The sequence below is a fragment of the Rattus rattus genome, chromosome X, assembly GCF_011064425.1.
Source record: "Rattus rattus isolate New Zealand chromosome X, Rrattus_CSIRO_v1, whole genome shotgun sequence".
Lineage (NCBI taxonomy): Eukaryota > Metazoa > Chordata > Mammalia > Rodentia > Muridae > Rattus > Rattus rattus.
Genome location: NC_046172.1, coordinates 48,037,675 through 48,045,081, shown reverse-complemented (window position 1 = coordinate 48,045,081; position 7,407 = coordinate 48,037,675).

Here is a 7,407-nt window from a genome sequence, read left to right as displayed (position 1 = left end):
CTGCTGGGCTATATGGACATTCTCTTCTGCAGGCCTTCTGTGGTAGCAGACAGAGAGCAGCAGTTTGAGGCATTTGAGATGAGCTGTTTCTTGGCGGCCATCCTTGCCGCTCTGTTCGAATTTTCAAAAGTGCACGTTTCTTCCCTGGTGTCACTGCTTAGTGATAAAGTGGCATTCTGGCTGTTTAAAAGGTAAGTAAAACTGCTTTTTTTTGGTAAGTAGATTTGTTAAGGCAGGTGCATAAAGAGTGCTCTTTACTTTTGGATCTGTCTTTTACCTATTGTGCGAGTATGGAACACTCACTCTAACTTATCCCTCTTGTCAGGACCAGATCATTTCAGGTCTCTCATCATACACATTGTAAATTGATTTGTCATCCCAGTCTCTGTTTTACAGAATGCTTTATGACTATAGCCAGGTAGCAGGACCTTGTTCCTGGTACATTCCTTGGACTTGGTGGACTTATTGACCTATGGCTGGTAGAGTGAGGCGCTCACCAAGACTCATGTGGCAGTGTCTTTTTAAAGGCATACTGCTGTTCACCTTGTAAACTCTAATGCACTCTGATGATGAAATGAAGGTCTTGACTTCAGGCTGAGCCAGCCTGGCATTTAGGATCCACACATATCACTTTTCTTTCCCATCAAGGATACATAACAGATCAGTTCTGTAATGAATGAAGACACCAAAGTAAAAGTTTTATGAGCTGGAAAATGGGTGAGGCTACTAAGCCAAAAGTAGGCTTTGAGAAGCTTACTTTAAACTTTAATTTACTTATCTGAAAAGTGGGTATAATATAGGGCTCTATGGCTTTAGGTTATTCTGAAAGGTGGCTGGACTTATACATGCAACGTCCTCAGCAGAGTGTACGACTATGTATGTGATCAGAGCTCAAGAGCCATTTAAGATGTTATCTATGTGGATGTGGCTTATACAGATTTGCATGCATAGTTATACTCATAATTCATAACATATACTCTTGTATACATACAATTCATGTCTAATACAAACACATAATAATGGACAAATAATAGGTTATTCCATGAGTTAGAATGACCAGAACAAGGTATTCCTCAAATTGTTCCAGTCTTGCCCTGATTTCATATATTCCTGCCCAGTATTGCCATATTCCCAGTAAGTCAATTATCTCTAGAAAAACACTCGTGTGGCTACCATCCATCACTGGCTGCCCTTCCAAGCTTTACTGTCATTTAGGATGGGCTAGTGGAATGGGCTGTTCAGAAGGCTCAGAATCTATAGGAAAACATTGAGAGTGAGAATGGGTTATAGAGTCAGGCTCACAGTGTGCTCAGGATATCTCAGTGTGGAGCTGAGGCCAGTTTCCTTTTTGTGGTATGTGCAGACTCCTAGTGCAGTCTTTCCTTTGAGTCTTAGAGTTAAAGTTGTCTTTGGACACTCGCTATCAGTTATCTTATGTGTGTGTGACCAGTGCAAGTGCGTGTGGACGGCTACACAGCTTGGGCCTCTGCCTGACTCTGGAGTCTTGGCAAGCTCAACTCTCCCCTTTAGTTTCTGTGCTTCTGCATCTGCATCATAGTCTATCGCAAAATACTTTATTTTCTCTAACCCTAGGATCCTTGAATCACCCCCCCTCTTCTTCTCTCTCTCTCTCTCTCTCTCTCTCTCTCTCTGTGTGTGTGTGTGTGTGTGTGTGTGTGTGTGTGTGTGTGTGTGTGTGTGTCCCTGGCTTGCCCAGAACTCATTGTGTAAAGCAGGCTGGCCTTAGACCCACAGAGATCCTCCTGTTTCTGCCTCCTAAGTGCTGTGATGAAGGGTGTGTGCTGCCCTGTGTAGCCATGCTTTTTTTCTTTCAGACCGTTCTTTCTTCACTCTTGGCTTAGTGATTATATCACTCTTGACTTAGGCATTAGGCATTAGTTTAAATACTACTTCTTTAAGGAGATCTCTTTAATGTCTACAAGACTTGTGTTTCAACTATGTGACCCATTTTCCAGACTCATAGTCTGAGAACATAACACAATATTTACTTACTACATGGAACATATTGCTAGCCACTGAAAGTCAAACATGTGCGTTTTATGTGCATTCTGAGAGAAGAGAGAGAGAGAGAGAGAGAGAGAGAGAGAGAGAGAGAGAGAGAGAGAACGAGAACACTAATATGGATTTCTTTACCTCTTGTCTGTCTTGACTAAAGTTCATTCTGGAACCTTGAAGGTTGAAGCTGTTTAAGCACAGGAAACTGCTACAGTTAGGGTAACGAAAAAATGTATCTCACAGTTCATATGAATTTCTTTACCTTCCGTCAAATCTATGGCATGACAAGAAACTTAGTCTGTCATCTCTGGGGGCTTGATTGTTAGCTTGTGACTCTGACTCTGTGAGATGCACCTTCCCTCTGAGCTCAGTTGCAAAATGGGTCCTTTAAAATTGTAGAAATAAACACGTACTTTACCTTTTCTATCTTCGTAGGTGGGAACATCAAAAATTTCTGGGGATTTGAACATTTCTTTCACAACACTGTGCAGGAAGTGGTTTATCACTTTACTTTGAGTTGATGTTCATGGCAATAACATTCACATACCTAGGATAGAGAGGCCATTGTTTAGCTGTCACCCCCAAACTTAGTCATACCATTGATCTGACATCAGAAAGTGCTTATCCTATTGATCTAATGTCAGATGGGTGGTATAATAGTAATAATGGGCTTTGATTGACAGCTCACGTTGACAGATTATCAAATCACGGTTTCCCACAGCCAAGCTGCTGGCAGGTTTGAAACATTATCTTGCTGACACATATCCACTTGACCTTTAACTTTGTATTACATGCGCTAAATCCAACCCCCATATGATGGCATTGTAAATGCTTCCAATTCAGTTTATTTAAAACACATAGGCAGAGAATCAAGGATTATCTAACTTAGGGGGGAGCATTAAGAATAAGGTAAATAAGAAATATTATTGATTTTCAGACATGGTGAGGCATGCCTGAAATTCCAAGACTGCCGAGGTAAAGACAGGAGAATGGAAAGTTTGAGGCCTATCTGAGTTACAGGTAAAAACAAACAAACAAATAAAAAAACCCAACCAGCAGCAAATAAAGAAATGTTGAGTGCTTGAATAAATGAATTTATATTGAAGGCTAGTACTTAGAAAGGCGTTTAGAGATGATGGGAGATGCTTTCTCAGGCATCTAGAGATAGATTGTCACAGCAGGCCCCATCTACATCACCGTTGGCAGATACTCCTGTTTCGGAGACACTGATCAGAAGGATGGTAAGCAAACCGTTATGCAGCTTGAAATTAGAGGTGCCTGCAAAAATCCACGCCTGAGTCTCCACCATGAGCTGTTTAGTTTGTTGATCTAGGACTTCTCCCAGGCGGTACACTCCTGGACCAGTATCAGCAGCATCCCCAGGGGGCTGTGAGAGATGACGTCAATTTTCTGCTTCTATTGACACCTAAGCAATGAAGATCTGCAGTTTAACAAGATCCCCAGGTGATTCTCATTAAACTCTGAGCAGCATTTGTTTAAGAGTTTTATCCTCTTCAGATGCAAATGTCTTAAATCAAAAATCTTTCCTAGGACCGCAGGAGGTTAAACTCTAGGTTTTTAGGTTCTTCACCTCCACATTCAATCTTTAGAAGGTCAGAGCTCTGAGCTTTAAGCAATAGAAGCATTTTTGGGTTGAGCTAAAGTACTTACTAGAAAGTATTGCGTAGTTCTCAGAACAACCCAGAAGGGTCTGGAATAAGGCTGATAAACAGGGATGCTAGTTAGCTGGAACTGTAGCCAAAAGTGTATCTGATAATCGTTTTGATGAGCTCATTGCTGCTACTATCACCAAGGCCACTGCTGCTACAACAAGGCAGCTTGTACCAGCTTGTGAGGGCCAGTTGCCTGCCTTTCTTCTATGCATTCACTTGAAGCCTTGTCCATTTGAATGCTTGAAATCAGCTGTATAGAGAGCTTTCCTACTGTAAAACTCAGCAAGTGCTTCAAATCAAGGCTCTTTTTGAGAGCCGATTTACCAGAACACTCTTGCATTAAGTCCATTACCGGGACCACTAGCCCTGCTTCCCTTGGAGATCAGATGCTATAGACATAGCAGATGTCAACATGAATATTTACCTGCACTTTATTGGCTTTTCTTTTTATCATTAGCCTGGGGGAGGTGTCAGCAGAGCCTTAAGTATGCAGTTCCTACTTTTGGCTATACAATGGAATCACCTGGAAAACTTAGAAAAAGAAAAGACTAATGCTGAAAATTTAAAAAGAGCAAGGGAGGGCTGGCAGGAGAAAAGAGAATGGGGGGGGGTGATGTACTTGTAGTACAATTTCAGAAACAAGAAATAATTAAAAGATTTAAGAAAGAGCCTCATGGAAGACATTGGAAAAAGTGGTACTGTGAAGATCTCATGGTTATTTTAAATTAATAACGTAAGGGCTTGAGAGATTGCTCAATGGTTAAGAGCACAAACTTCTCTTGGAAAGGACCCAAGTTCAGTGCCTAGCACCCACATTAGGCAGCTTTCAACTGCTTGAAACTCACTCTCCAGGCCATCTCATGTCCCATTCTGGACTCCTTCGGCACTGCATGTGCATACTCATATGCCCTCCTCTGCCACATATACGCTCAGTTTAAAACTGTTAAAATGAACAGCATAGCTCTAATTTCCAAAGCTTTGTGTGTGGGCACCCTGGATGGTTTTTGCTGGGTGTTATCCATTCAGTTTTTTGAGACAAGGGGAAGTCAAGCTGTTGAGGAAACTATTTATGCTCTTAAGTAGTAAGTAGACTTGAGAAATAGATGTAGAATCTGTTTGTTCCAGATAAGTTTTAGGGCTGGGGAGGAAGTTTGATGGTAGAGCAATTGCCCAGCACATGTGAGACCTAACACATGGTTCAAGTCCCAACTCCAGCAAACAAAACAGAACAAAAAAGCAAAGCCAAACAAACAAAAGGCAAACCTTAAGTCCATAATGTGCTGTCTCCGCACAGAAATTTTTTGCTGTTGTCATTTTGCTTTTACTAGCAGACATGTTGATGGAATCACACTATAGGGAAGAAGAGAGGCAAAAGAAAGACACCAGATGAGCCAGATGATCCTGAAGCTAAAAGAAGTTTTCCCTCCTCAAAAGTAGCTTTAGCAGTGGTTGGGAAAGAAAGATGCTGACAGCCGAGGAAAGACTTCTGGGTATAGTTTAAATTCTAATTGGTTCCTGGTCCCTGGTGGTACAACGTTCAGTGTGACTTAGATTAATTGTGGCTAGGGGAAGGAATTATGCCTAGTTTAAGCAGTGACTGGTCACGATTTACAGGCCTGGAAACAGGAAGAAACGTGGAAAACTTGAGCAGTTTTGTGTGACAAACTACTTTCTCTGTGAGTAAAGACAGGTCTGATTTTTATTTTATCAAGAGAAAACTGAGACATAAGAAGGTTCTGGAATTTATCCCAAAATCATAGAGATGATAGTGTAGCATATTTTCTGATGCACATACTTAAATCTAGGTGGGCATTTATTAACCGTTGTATCTTCTTAGTTTTAAGTTATATATTTCTTCAGTATTCATTGATGCTGGAGCAGCTCTGAATTTATGTTTATTGATTGAAATAAGCATTTATTGATGCCCAAGTGGCAGCTCAGAGAGTTTGACTTAGTTACTGTGTGGTATGGCTTGCAATTTGGGATTTTTTTACAAAAGATGATCGTAATGTGCAATAAGATGAGAACTGTGCTAGAAAATTCTGTGTCTTGCTGTGCTATCTTGCCCTTGCTCACTTTGGGGACATTTTTGAGAACATGGTGCTATAAACAAGTCAGCTCATTAATTTGGTAGCTTAACAGCAGGCCTGGGAGTAACTTGGCCAACCCATGCTTATAAATGGGAAACATACATTTTATATTCAGTCAAATTTGGAGAATAGCTTCATCTTTTGAATATTCAGAGACCGTCCCAAGTCTGTTACAACCGAGGAGTAAGTGCTGTGGCACTGGATATGCAAACCTGATGAATACAATAAGAAAATTGTTCTTGAATTTCTATGGATATGTTTGTGCTTCATTTCTGATAAAATTGAGGACGACAGAGCCAACCTTTTAGGGCTAGGGCTAGATTTTATAAGTTTGTGTACAGCACCTAGAACCATACTTGACCCAAAAAATGGTTGTTATACTGCAGGTAGTACTATAGTCTCCTAGTTTTGTCTACCTTGTTGAATTTAGAAGTTGGAACTAAAGCTTTTAGGAGCTGAAATACTGCTCCAGCACTTCAGAATCTGAGGCAGGAGGATTATAAGTTCAAGGCCATCCTAGGCTATGTACTGAGACTTCATTTCAAAAAACATAAAACCCAAATCTAAGCAAAACAACAACAAAAAGAAACAAATACACATACCATAAGTGAATACTTTTCAAATAATGGCAAAATCAGTGCCCCAATTTAACATATACGCAAATTTTCTGTATTCCAGCAGAAGTAACAAATATTTTTGTTGAACCAAAATGACATTAGCCAGAGCTTAGTTCACCCTAACATCAATAAAAATTCTACTAGGCCCACACCCGCGGATCCCGGCCCGCAGCAGCTCTCTGCTCCCAGAGCCCGTGGGAGAGATACCTTACCGCCTGGTCAGGTGGGCACTCCTGAGGCTGGAGAGCAGAAGAGACCACCAACACTGCCCACCCCTGCCCACATCCCTCGCCCAAGAGGAAACTGTATAAGGCCTCTGGGCTCCCGTGGGAGAGGGCCCAGGTGAGGCAGGGAGCCCTGCCTGAGACACCGCCGGAACCTGAAGGAAACAGACCGGATAAACAGTTCTCTGCACCCAAATCCCGTGGGAGGGAGAGCTAAACCTTCAGAGAGGCAGACACGCCTGCGAAACCAGAAGAGACTGCTCTCTACACACATTGCTGATTCCAGAGGAAACACCGAGGCCATCTGGAACCCCTGCACGGAGGTTCCCCGGAAGAGACGGCGAGATCTTCCCGGTTGCTGCCACATCAGAGAGCCCGTAAGCAGCACCCTTGAACTAACTTGAGCCTCGGGACCACAGGTAAGACCAACTTTTCTGCTGCAAGTGACCTGCCTGGTGAACTCAAGACACAGGCCCACAGGAACAGCTGAAGACCTGTAGAGGGACAAAACTACACACACAAAAGCAGAACACTCTGTCCCCATAACTGGCTGAAAGAAAACAGTAAAACAGGTCTACAGCACTCCTGACACACAGGCTTATAGGACAGTCTAGCCACTGTCAGAATTAGCAGAACAAAGTAACACTAGAGATAATCTGATGGCGAGAGGCAAGCGAGGAACACAAGCAACAGAAACCAAGACTACATGGCATCATCGGAGCCCAATTCTCCCACCAAAACAAACATGGAATATCCAAACACACCAGAAAAGCAAGATCTAGTTTCA